Source organism: Cucumis melo, chromosome 6 (assembly GCF_025177605.1).
Source record: "Cucumis melo cultivar AY chromosome 6, USDA_Cmelo_AY_1.0, whole genome shotgun sequence".
In the NCBI taxonomy this organism is placed as follows: domain Eukaryota; kingdom Viridiplantae; phylum Streptophyta; class Magnoliopsida; order Cucurbitales; family Cucurbitaceae; genus Cucumis; species Cucumis melo.
The window spans coordinates 36,768,887-36,782,240 of NC_066862.1; positions in this window are offsets into that span (position 1 = coordinate 36,768,887).

The window sequence follows — 13,354 nt, forward strand, 5'->3', positions numbered from 1 at the left end:
CGAAAGTAGAAAAAGTCGAAGGCCCACCATGTAAAATACTAAGGGTGTGTTTGGGCCTCGGGTTTAGGGGGAAAAGGAAAAAGAATTTGGGCCAAACTTTGTTTGGCCCAAGTATTTTGTTCAAAGGAACCCTAATCCCCTTTTAACCTATCTTCTCCTACTGCCTTACCCGTCGTACGCCTCTCCTAACCCTACCATTTTCCGATCCGACGCCGTAGTTCTTCTCGCTATTTTCGTTACGTTTTCCCCTCATTATCTTTCCTTTTTTTCTCTGATAATCTCCCTTTTACCGATCTCTTCTCTCTTTGTCTTGAAATTAATTTACATCTTCTTCGTCTTCTTTCGAAGGAGATGTTTGTGTTCTTCGTGCTCCATTTTTTGCCATACTCTTCCCGAAACCCTTCTCAATCTCTCTGTTTCGTTGATCGGTTGCCACCAACGTGCGTGACCTCCAAAACGTTTCTTATCCTCTCTCCATATTTTCATACCCTTCGTATGCCGAACAAACCCTTGCTGCTCTCCACTCTTGCCAGTCCTAGAACGAGTTTACTACACTTTTTTATACCGAACAACCATTTTATGGTAGATGCTACACTAAATCGGTGAAAGGAATTCGAGTACGGGCATGGCGGAGCACAGCAGGGGTTCTCGGTGTGCACCAAAGGTATGGTCAGCCTATGATGAGCATTGTGGTGGTCAATCTGATTGTTTTGTGCAATTTTTGTTCTTATTATCGGTCCAATTTTCATTCCTGTTCGCGGTGATGAGTTTAATTTAGGCCTTATGTTGAATTTTTGTTTAATGCCTCGTCTGTGAAGTTGATTAATCATCCGCGCTCTCTGTTTTTCACATGTATTCCGAATTTGTTCTATCATCATCACTCTCTGTTATTCACATGTATTCTAAATTTGTTTACTCATCCTGACTCTCTGTTTTCACATGTATTCCTTTGTTTTCTGTCCATATGTGATCATAACTTGTTCTGCCTCCTAATGTGCTAAATTTTGTTGGAATTCTGCATCTTGAACATGTTTTGATTTGTTTTAGAACATCTTCCATTTCAATTGTTGTATTCAATTGCTCTCACATCCTTAATTATATCTATTCCTGTAGCCTATGTAATAAAATGTCATGCCTACTGTTGAAATAAATGTCATGCCTACTGTGTACTTCTGTTGAAAAAAATTAGCTCCTACTTGCTTCAAGTTTGACTGAATTTGTGAAATCCCCTTTTTTATGGGATTCTTGTTGGGCTTAATTACTGCTGGTTCATACTTCCTTTACTATATAATGGAGCCTTCCTCCTTCCATTCCATATTCGACTAACTTTCCCTTTTGGTATACTTGCATTTGTCTTTGGTATGTTATTCAAATTCCTTTGCTGTACTTGCATTCCATTCTTTGTTCTATGGTATGTTTATCATGTTTCCAACGACACTTGATATTTGTCTTCTATGCTAAAAGATATTTTCAATTAAGCTCTTGTGTTTCGCCTTCTTTGCCTTTGTCTGTATTTTACAAAACACTGATTTTGTAAATTTGTTTGCTTCTGCACTGTCACAAGTAATGCTTTTTTTCTTTCTGCACTATCACAAGTAATGCTTGTTGTTTTCAATGCTCCATTTTGTTTCCGTACTATGTTGTGACACTGATCATTGTTTTCTGAATATGTCTCCATGAAACATATTAGAAGGATCTCTATTTTATGTCTGTATTTGGTTGCTTCTGTTTTACGTATGATGTTATCAACTCTACCGCAAAAAATGGTACCGTAAATGCGTTCTTCTTGAACGTCTTTGCGGGAATCAAATTAACTCTGAGGCTACCTTCTTTTACATACATTATGTACTCACACTTTGTTTGATTTTTTGAACCGTTCCATGGATTTGTGAAGTTTCATTTGTGGTTAAGGTATGTTTCATTTTCGTTTTGTCATTCATTTTTTTACAATACGTTATCTTTATCGGCACGCATATGTAATAACAAGCTCATTTTTTATCTATATCTTCAGGTTGTAAAGGTTTAAGCATTCGTAAACGAGGTACTACGGTTATAAAACTCCTTCTTTGACGAAGTCGATGTATATGTCAGTACTTAGTTGTTTTTTGTAATTAATTCTTTTCTTTCCTTACAATTTATTTATGTTATATGAAATGCTTCGAACAGTAGCGTATAAATTGTATTATTCTTATAAAGTCGTTTTAACTTAATAGTAGTTTTCCTTGTCTAAACGCAAACCCTTTGCTCACTTCACTCTTCTGGTGGTTTTTTAAAATTTCATTAAAAAAATTACTGTGCAGCTGCCCTCTTTGCTATAAATTTTATTAAGTTTCTGTTTTGACATCCCACCAAATGCAACTCTAAAATTGTTATACTTTCAAATTTTTCTTGTAATAATTACACTTTTGATCCCGAGATATAGGTTTAGTATCGTTTTTAATCAAAAGAGTTTTCAAAACCAACAAGAGAGTAAATTTTGAATTATTTAGAGTACAATAAATAATATAGAAAAGTTCTAACAACGTATCTTAACGTATATATATGTACGTCAGTTGAATATGGTTTAGTTTGACACGCTATAAAATACAGATTGAGTGGTCAAATTGGAGACATATGAGTGGATGATGCATAGTAATGAGAATAAGGGAAAGTACAAAAAGAAAGAATTTTTTTCATGAATCTTACTATTTATATTAATTTTAGAAGCCTGTTTTCTAAAAGCAATATAATTTATACTACTTTGAATTTTTTTTTTATATAAATGTCATGTTAGACAAATTATATGGATGATACTATTTTGTTTTAGTGGATTATTCTTATACATTCTCAAATTAAAATAGAGATCAAACTTTGAAAGCTATATAGCAATTTGTGATTTCTTTTTACAGAGTGGATAATCTCTCTATTGAAAAAGTAAAATTAATTGAAACGTTCACGATAGATTTCAATTGAAAATTAGCAATATGTTTTATTTTGCAAATTTAAATACGTATACTTCCATATATACATAAATGGAAACATAAACATAAATGAAGTTTTCACAAACGTATTTTCAAAAAAGTAGTAGAAGTCAATTACTTAATTTGTAAACATATTAACTTAGTTTATCTTTGAAGATATTTCCAACATTTCAAAACCAAGATTGGTATTATGTGATTAGGTTAACAACATTCGAAATTAACGCGTTGTTAGGATTATTTTCCAACAGGGTGTCAATCTATAATTTATAATGGACGAACACGAGTTGGCGTCTATTGTAAATGCGTTCATAGCATCCCAACGACAGTTGTTACTAATGTTGGAGCTCTTGAATAACGATACGAAGATGATAACGCACATCCCGTATGAAACTAGGCATAGGATTAGACAGTTAGCTTACTTTCGCATGATTCATGGCTCAGACCTTGTCTGTCGCCAAAGTACGAGAATGGACCGAAGATGTTTCGCCATTCTGTGTCACCTACTGAGGACCATTGCTGGGCTAACGTCGACGGAAGTCATCGATGTTGAGGAGATGGTATCAATGTTCCTCCACATTCTTGCGCACGATGTAAAAAATCATGTCATTCAATGAGAGTTCATGCGGTCGGGTGAGACAATTTCCTGCCATTTCAACATGGTCTAGTTGGCCATCATTCAACTTCATGAGGAGCTTTTGAGAAAACCACAACCAGTGCCTAATGAATGCACATATCAAAGATAGAGGTGGTTTGAGGTACACATTTATCTCGAACTACGTACTTCCAACACAACGACGTTAGTTCTGCTCAATAATTTGTAGTTATGCGTTGCAGAATTGCCTAGGTGCATTAGATGGAACATACATAAAAGTCAATGTTCCAGTAAATGACCGGGTTAGGTATAGAACACGCAAGGGGGAGGTGGCCACAAATGTACTTGGTGTGTGTGACACGAAAGGAGATTTTTTTTACGTACTTGCCGGTTGGGAAGGATCAGTTGCGGACTCACGCATCCTCCGTGATGCCCTTTCAAGACCTAATGGGCTTAAGGTGCCCAAGGGTAAGTAACAACGGCATTGTACCTATGAATGCAATTTTAATCGTGCATTGTGATCACAGGCTATTACTACCTGGTTGATGTCGGGTACCCAAATGCGGAGGGTTTCCTGGCACCATACAGAGGCCAACGCTATCACTTACAAGAATGGCGTGGCCCTAAAAATGCACCTTCAACGTCGAAAGAGTTCTTCAATATGAAGCATTCGTCTGCTCGTAATGTAATCGAAAGAGCATTCGTTGTCTTGAAGGGTCGATGGGCGATACTGCGGGGAAAGTCATACTACTCTGTAGAAGTTCAATGTCGCACAATACTCGCATGTTGTCTCCTCCACAACCTTATCAATAGGGAGATGACAAACTTTGATATACAAGACAACATAGATGAGGTTGATTCCACCCACGCGACTACTGTCACTGATGACATACATTACATAGAGACGTCAAATGAGTGGAGTCAATGGAGGGACGACCTTGCAGAAGAAATGTTTAGTGAATGGGAGTTGCGTAACCAATAGAAAAATTAAATGTTCCCCGTTCATTTTCATACTTAAGTAGTGATTGCAATAGGTCTTATTTTGTCATATTTTTTGTAACATGATTATTTTGAATGTATTGGTTACGCAAGTAACTTACTGCCAAACTGTTTTTCAGTAGGAGTTCACTGTACTATGAAACTAATCGTATGTATGTTATCTAATCATATGGAACTTAATGAAACTAATATGTTTGCGTTTTACTTCTAGCATGACAAGTTCATCGAGACTACCTAAACATACTTGGACTAAAGAGGAAGAGGCAGGCCTCGTGGAGTTGTTCAATGCTGGTGGGGGGAGGTCCGACAATGGAACCTTTCGTCCTGGATACTTAAATCAGCTGGCGAGAATGATGGCCTTCAAGATCCCAGGTTGTAATATCCATGCTTCAACCATCGATAGTCGAATCAAATTGATGAAGAGAATGTTCCATGCACTTGCGGAGATGCGTGGCCCAACTGTAGTGGTTTTGGGTGGAATGATGAAAAAAAATGCATCGTCGCTGAAAAAGAAGTCTTTGACGATTGGGTAAAGGTGTGTTACTAGTCATTTGAACACTTGTACTATTATTTCAATACATGGACTAATAGTTTATTATTGCACTTATACAGAGTCATCCGGCGGCGAAAGACCTCCTTAATAAGTCGTTTGTCCACTATGACGAACTGTCGTACGTGTTTGGCAAAGATCGTGCAACAGGAGGTCAGGCTGAGAGTTTTGCAGACATTGGGTCAAACCATCCTGCTGGGTATGACGCATTTCCTGCTGACACTGCGCCAGATACGGACTTCCCGCCAATGTACAGTCCAGGATTGAACATGTCGCCTGATGATTTGATGGAAACAAGAACCGCTAGGGTCAGTGAACCTAGGAATGTTTCAAGCGGGTCTAAGCGGAAACGTCCAGGACATGCCACAGATAGTGGGGACATAGTTCGTACTGCCATTGAGTACGAAAATGAACAACTTCATCGCATTGTTGAATGGCCTATCCTACAACATCAAGACGCTAGCCAAACACGTCAAGAGATTGTTCGACAGTTGGAGGCCATCCCTGAGCTCACATTGATGGATAGGTGTCGCTTAATGCGTATACTTATGCGTAACGTCGATGACATGAAAGCTTTCCTTGAAGTTTCGGACAATATGAAGTACCCGTACTGCAGCATCATTCTTCAAGAAAACCGATGACTAGTTTGTTTGTTGTATTTGTATTAATGAAACTTTTCTTACTTGGACTATATGTTCTTCTTCTAACTTGTTATGTCTTATTATATAACGAACTTGAAATTCTGTTGAAGTTAATTAGTTTGTATTTTCATTTCGCTTTCAAATGTAATGGTATGAATTGTTGTATTATCCTATTAATGTAGTGTTTTCGTTGAAGTTTTTTTTACAATATTTATAAGTCGCGTATACGTGGAAATAATTTGGTTTAAATACGCTAATGAATTTACGGATTTACGAATTAATTTTGGACGACATAACATAAGAGAAGAAACAAAATTATTAAATGGGACTCAATATAATTATTTTATAAAACGCATATTTGTTACTCACATGGGTACGCAAATTTTTTTTTCAAAACCTATTTACAGAATTATGTTTAGGTTATTCTAATCACATAATTGAATATTGATCATGAAAAAAAAATTATATATTTTTTATTCTTATATTAACATTCCTTATTTAAAAAAAATAACATAAATCTAATTAACGTAATCTTCGCCCCAAACAAGTTTTATAAAAATACTACACTCATAACTCTTCCTCCAAACACATTTTATAATAATACTATAATAATAATCTTTCCCCCAAACACATATTATAATAATACTACAATAATAATTCTTCCCCCAAACACATATTATAATAATACTACAATAATAATTCTTTCCCCAAACACATATTATTATAACACTACTATAATAATCCCTTTCCCAAACACATAGTATTATAACACTACATTTCATATTTCTTCCCCCAAACACATATTATAATAACACTACCAATAATAACTCTTCCCCCAAACACATATTATCTTAACACTAGGATTATCATAATCCTTTTCCCCCATAACTCTTTCCCTCCCCCAAACACACCCTAAAAGTGCATGTGTAGTATATTTGGTAACGCTATTTATATTGTTTGGTAAACAATCGTTTAGATTTGTTTTTACAATTCTATCGTTTAATTTGGTTGCATGATCATTTAATTAATTGGGTTACAGGATTATTTAAATTTGTCCATTGTACCCCAAATCTAAACCATTTTTTTTTCAAAATTTGGTATAGGATCGTTTAGATGCTACGTAATTTAGATGTCTAACCAATTTTTTATTTGGTTACCTAATATAAACGTAAAAAAAGAAAGAGGAAGAAAGACATGCACGTACCTAAAAAAAAGAGAAAAACAAGAAAGAGGATAGAAAGAAATAGATTTGGTTACCTAAATCTAAAAACAAAAAAAAGAAAAAGATGGAAAAAATCGCATGAAGGATAAAGAAGAACGAGCAGAAAAAGATGGAAGGACAAATCTTGAATATTTAAAAAATAGTTAAATTTATGGCCATAAATATTTCTTATATTTAGGAAAGTTTTCCCATTTTTATTCTTTTTTCTTTTCATAATATGTGGATTATAAATATTTATAAGAATAATGAGTAAAAATTAATGTAATTTGTTAAAGCGATAATAGTTCAACTTGCATGAATAAATGTTGTCATCAATCAAGAACAATTCTTTCTGCACTAAGAAAAAAAAACATTATTTGCCAGACAGAAAAAAGGAAAAAAAAAATCAATTTTTAACACTAAATTTGTCATCAATTTAAATTAATTTCATCAAATTAGACTCCGTCTTTTAACTTTAAAAAATGTTTTAATTCCGCTCTCTTTAGCTTTTTATCCAAATATTGTTTAAAAACTATATTATGTGTTATATAAATTATAAAGTACGTGTATGTATGGCATAGTAGGTTAGGACATATTAGTATTGCATCAATTAATAGGCTTAAAAGTTTGCATCTTATTAATGTATATGAATCAGATGAATTATTTAATAGGTGTCCAGTATGCATAGAAGCTAAATTTCAAGAAAGCCTTTTAAATAATGACACATAGTACATAATTACATAAGCTAGTTGTAAGATCCTGATCCAAAAAAGGAAGTCCTGTTGAAGAGGAACTCCATTGAGATAAGCTATTTTGACCAAGCATAGAAAGAGACATTTTGTGAAGAAAGGATGCAGTTGGATAAAAAGGCGATGTGAAGAGGAGTTTTTTTAATCTAAGATCCTTCGCGTGGAAGTAGGTAATGTGTGAGGTTGCAGGCGATGAGGAAGCTTGCGTTTAACGCTAAGGACTAGGCAATTCAGGTGGTAGGAAGAAGTACCTACTCCTAAAGGTGTGGGGATATGGTAGGAGTTTGGTTAAAGAGACTAGACGACCCTCTGAGGAAAAGTAAATATATGTTGCTTCTCGAGAAGAAAGAGAGTCAGACAAATTAAAGAAGTTTAGTTTTCCAAGGAGATAAGGTTGGCATCTCAAGGGAAGTGTCCATTCGTATCCAACGTTTAGCTTATGTGTCGAGTTGGAATTAACTGCATAGCATGGTGGAATAGAAAGGAGATACGTGTAAAGTGGGGAAGTGACCCTTAGATGTGAAAGGTCGCTATAAATAGGACTAAAGACCGAAAGTAGACCAAAAAAAATGTTAAGACGTTTTACTATGTTATAGAAAGGAGATTTTGGAGTGTTGAGAAGCTGGTTGGGGAAAACCATTGGACAAGAAAAGGGAGTCGAAAGTCGAAGGAAGAAACGGTTGAGGCTAAGTGTTGTTGTGAGTGACTCTTAAAAATGAATGTTTGTTTGTGAGTAATCCTTCTAAACAATGTTTGTTGTGAATGATTTCATGAATAAATAAGTTTTCCAAATGAATGCATGATGTTCTTCACTAAAGCATTGTAGTTATTATCTTTACAAGCAAAGAAGGTGTTTTATGAATGATTGAGTTTTCTTTTGTAATCCTTTCGTTAATGCTTGTTTTATCTTATTGGTTGAATGTGATATGTTGAGCTAATATCTCTCCATGATATTGGTGTGGTTGTGTAACGTGTGATGGTGATTGATCTATCACAAGATACTGGTGGAAATCCTAGGTTTAACGCAAGATACTAGTGGAAGTAAATCCCAGGTCTATGCGAGTAAATGCTGATAGAAGTGAATTCTAAGTCTGAGCAAGAATGAGTTGCTTTATTGATGCTAGATGCTGGTGAGTGTGAATCTCGAATCTAGACAAGGAATGAAATGTGAGATGTTGGTGAAAGCAAATCTCAGGTCTATCGTGTGATGCTGGTGAAGTTAATCTCAGGTCTAGGCGATGAGACGCCGATGAAAGCGAATCTCAGGTCTGAGATTGAGATTGTTATGAGACGCTGGTAGAAATTTCAAGTCTATCATGTGACGCTGGTGAAAATTCCAGGTTCAACGTATGACGCTGGTGAAGTAAATCTCAGGTCTAGACGGGTAAACGCTAGTGAAGTGAATCCCAGGTCTAGGCGATTAGATTTGGATGGGAGAATCTTAGGTTCCGGTGGTGAGCAATGAATTTTTGTTGATTTGAACACGTGGCACTGTTGCGCCGCGCTGTGTTTATAGATTGTGTTGAGAACTTGTGTGTGATGCGGAAATCCTTGTGTTTATGGGTTTAAGTTTATTGTTATAAACCTGTTGAATTCCCCAAAAAGGTATTTCTTAAACCCATCACTCACTAAGTCTTTGACTTAAGTTTTAAGTTTTTCCTCCTTAGGTTGTTAGATGTTGAAGTCAAGTAAAGAATGGAAGTCAGGCATATAAGCCAAGTAAAGGAGGGAAATCTAGGTTGTTATGTAAACTTGTGTTGCGATGCAAGTCGTGTCATCTTATCTTGCGTTTAAAGAGTCAATAGGTACGAACTTCACTCCTTAACGCTAGGGCTTTAACTCAAATCGAAGAAAGGTCGTCTTATTTTCCTAGGTTGGTGAAGCAAAGATGATGAGCGTGAAGGGCCTGAGGTAGGGAAAGGAAGCCTTGAAGCTTGTCCCTAAAATGGTTGCTGGGCGACCAAGGAGAAGGATAAGAAAAGGGTTATTACACTTCTAATCAACTTGCCCTAAGGAGCAACATTTCGGTGGATGAAGGCATGCGGATCAGAACTTAGCTTTTATTTATATATGCCTTGCAAGAAAATGCAATGTAACTGTTAAGTGTGAATCTTATGTAAACTGTTAAGTCAATAAAAGAAGGAATTATGTTTATTCCGTTACTTATTAATTGTACTTACCACTTAGTGAATGATTATTCCTTATTATGGCAACTTGGCAAGAGTGCTAAGTGATGGAGTAAGTCTAAAGGTTGTTTGTTTTTCCACTGCATTGAGCAAGTCTCTAAGGTTCGAGGCAAAGGCTTCATGATGAGACAAGTTGAAGAGAGTTGATTCGCTTAATAGACGTTCATCGCGTCATCTCACAATGAGATACATGACGCTTAATAGACCATCTCGTAACATGGCCCCCATCTGGTCGTAGGCATGGCATTCGGGACGGGGCGTGACACTAATTCACACACCATGTAGGTGATTTTAGAAATTAATATGAGGAGAGGTGGTAAAAATTACTACATATTTTTTGTTGAATGATTACTCTAGATATACAAAAATTTACCTTTTAGAATCAAAGGATTTAGGAGTGGGAAGGTAGTATATATAGAGACCTACTTCTTGGAAGTTATAAATTGCGTTGGCGGTGATAGTATAACTTTGTCTCTACATGTGCATTGCCATTACTTACAATTGTAATCATGCTTGTGTAGAATAATGGATATATTTTTATTTCTTTTTAGTTATAAAACATTTTCTTATCATTCAACTTCTTTTATCTTCCTTTACAAAAATCAATCAACATTAACAATCTGCACCATGATCGTGTTGAAATTGCTTCTAAAGTAGTGGTAACCATGACACACAACAACTATATATTTCGGATCTGACTACAAATAACAACTCCCTTTAGTTTCCTTTAACTTCTATAACTCTGCCAATTTAGTTCATTATATTTAAAAACTTGAGCTATTTAGCTATATCTATTTAACTTTTTAAATGATATTTTTATTTACGTCACTGATACCATAACAAGTTGATCATGTAAAGTGGTAAATCTAAACTTTACTTTAAAAATAGTACAAATTCATATTGATAGTTAAGCCACATTCATTTTTAACTAATTCAAAATTAACCAAGCAACATAACTTTAATTACTCAAAATTAATTTAATATTTTTATTTTTATTTCTAATAATAAAATTAATGATAAAATTTATTTTGATAAAGATCACTCCTGAAAACAGTTTTAGTTGCAATGATATATACTAAAAGCAATTTTGGAGACCAAACTATAATTTGTGATATTACTTAGTTGAGAATATATATAATTTGATACTAATTCGTTTATTGAGAAAAAGAAAACCAACATGATTCGATTAGCTATATAAAAATAAAAAAAATATAAAACATTAGCAAAAATTATATAGATTTTAACTTTCCTCTTATGTAATTATTAGTAAACTGTTCAAATCGAGGATGGAATTATTGCATAGGAATGTGCTAGAAACTACAGTACCCCCTAGCTAAAAATGTATGATTGTGTATATTTTCATCTGCTTGTCAATCAATATCAGATATTCGATTATTATCCCAATGATATTTTACGGATTGTTATTTAATTATTATCTTGTAATTAATATCAATATATTTTTAATTCTAAAACTTTTTATCGGTTGATTTGAATTTTTATTTAATATTGATTGTTATCTTAGTGTTATCGTCTCTTGATTGATTAGCGTATGGAAGAGAGGAAAGTGAAAGAGAATAGAGTGGTGTATAAGACAAAATATTAAACAAGGTTGTAACATTGCAGCTTTATTTTTATGTTTTTTTTTAAAGGTTCTTTTTATTTAAGATGTGAAATAAGATTATTTAAAAGTGCATGATCGGAAGGAGATGGCCGTGAAGAAAACATATAGATTACACCATGTTGGGCCTTCTTAGTGGGCTGAGTCAACGTGAGTAGCTGGTCCAGATTCACCATGTTGGGCGGTTGCATCAGGCTTACTTTTGGCCCAATTGATTTTAACTTCATGCAAGTCTGTAGAAGCCGACAATGGATGGAAGTTATAAGAATCACAAAGTCCATACGCAAATTTGCTGCATGCCCAAGGCCTATTTGGACAAACATAGCCCAACATGCAATTACCGTACGGTTCTTGTATTATTGGCCCAGGCCTATACCACCCTCCTGGTCCCGGCTTTAGCCCAATTTTTGGACCCCCAAATACAGGAGGCAAATCGACTCCGACTCCGACCCCGAACCCATTAACACCTTTCGGCCCAGCTCTTGGACCGGCCTCAATACCACTTACCCCTAACTTATGTCCTCCACTAGCTTTTGGTCCAGCTTTCGGTCCTGGTTCATCATCGACATCACTTATCCCTCCTCCAATTCCTAGCCCAGCTCTCGGTCCGGCTTTCGGACCGATACCGATATTGCTTACCCCTATATCGACTCCTGGGCCAGCACTCGGATCAGGTGTTGGCGAAGACATGGAACCGAAGTCAAGTCCATGGTCATAATTGAAGACTCCGTCGGCAAAGGTGTAGCTTAAGCAGAGGAAAAGAAAGGGAGAGAGAAGGAAATATTTGAGGGAAGCCATGGTTTATTTTATGATTTGGATGAGTGTGAAGTGAAGATGAATAGAGGGGTTTTATATATGAAGGGAAGGGAAGTGAAGTTGGAAACGTTTGGGGAAGGTTAAGTAAACTTAGTGTGTTTGGTTTTATTTTCCAGGAATCTGGTGGTCATCAAATTTTTGTTGTTGTTATGTAAATTAAAGATTACATGTTTATTCATGTGGGATTAGTTACATAAGAAAAAGGAAAGTACAAATTTTGAGAAAAAAAAACAATTTGTGCTTAAACAATATGTCTAATTTAACACTAAATATCGAAAATTTTCCATTATATTTATAAATTTTGAATTATGCTTAGATTTGATTAATGCAATTAAACCAACAGTATAACTCAGACTTATTCACTTGTTAAAGCATAATTGATTGCTCTATAAATTAAATATTCAAATTATTTCCTTCCTCGTTGAATTTTATTGATGTGCACGCTCATATTAATTCAAAAAAAAAAAAAAATCAATTATATGTCACAATTGATCCATTTAAGTCTGTGATAACGTTTTCGTTTTTTATTTTTTTATGTTCTTTATTTTGTTTTTTATCTTTTTTCCACATTTTTCAAGAAATAGGTTTGCTTGATGCTTATTCTACCTTAAAAAAAAGTATTTTTAATAATTGAGCCAAATTTAGAAATTTACAATAAATGGTTTCTCCTTTTAGTTTCTGTTTTATATATACTAGTTAGTAAACATGTACATTAAACGTGAAATTTGTCGTTTTATTTTAGTATATAAAAAAGTTAAATTTATATAAATAGTATAGTATGAATTTGTATATTCAAATATAGTAGAATCTCATATTATTAGAACATATATAATTTTTATGAACATGAAAGTAAACACACAAGAAAATATTAACCACCAAACTTTCTCTCATCAAACTGTTCATAATTTGTCATAATCGATCATTTTTTATCTTAAACCCTTCTCCGTTTTGCTCTGGCCGGAATTGGAAGCATAAATTAACAAAATATCATTTTAATATTTACATTCCTATGATGAAAGAGAGAAAAGTTAGGAAAAAAATT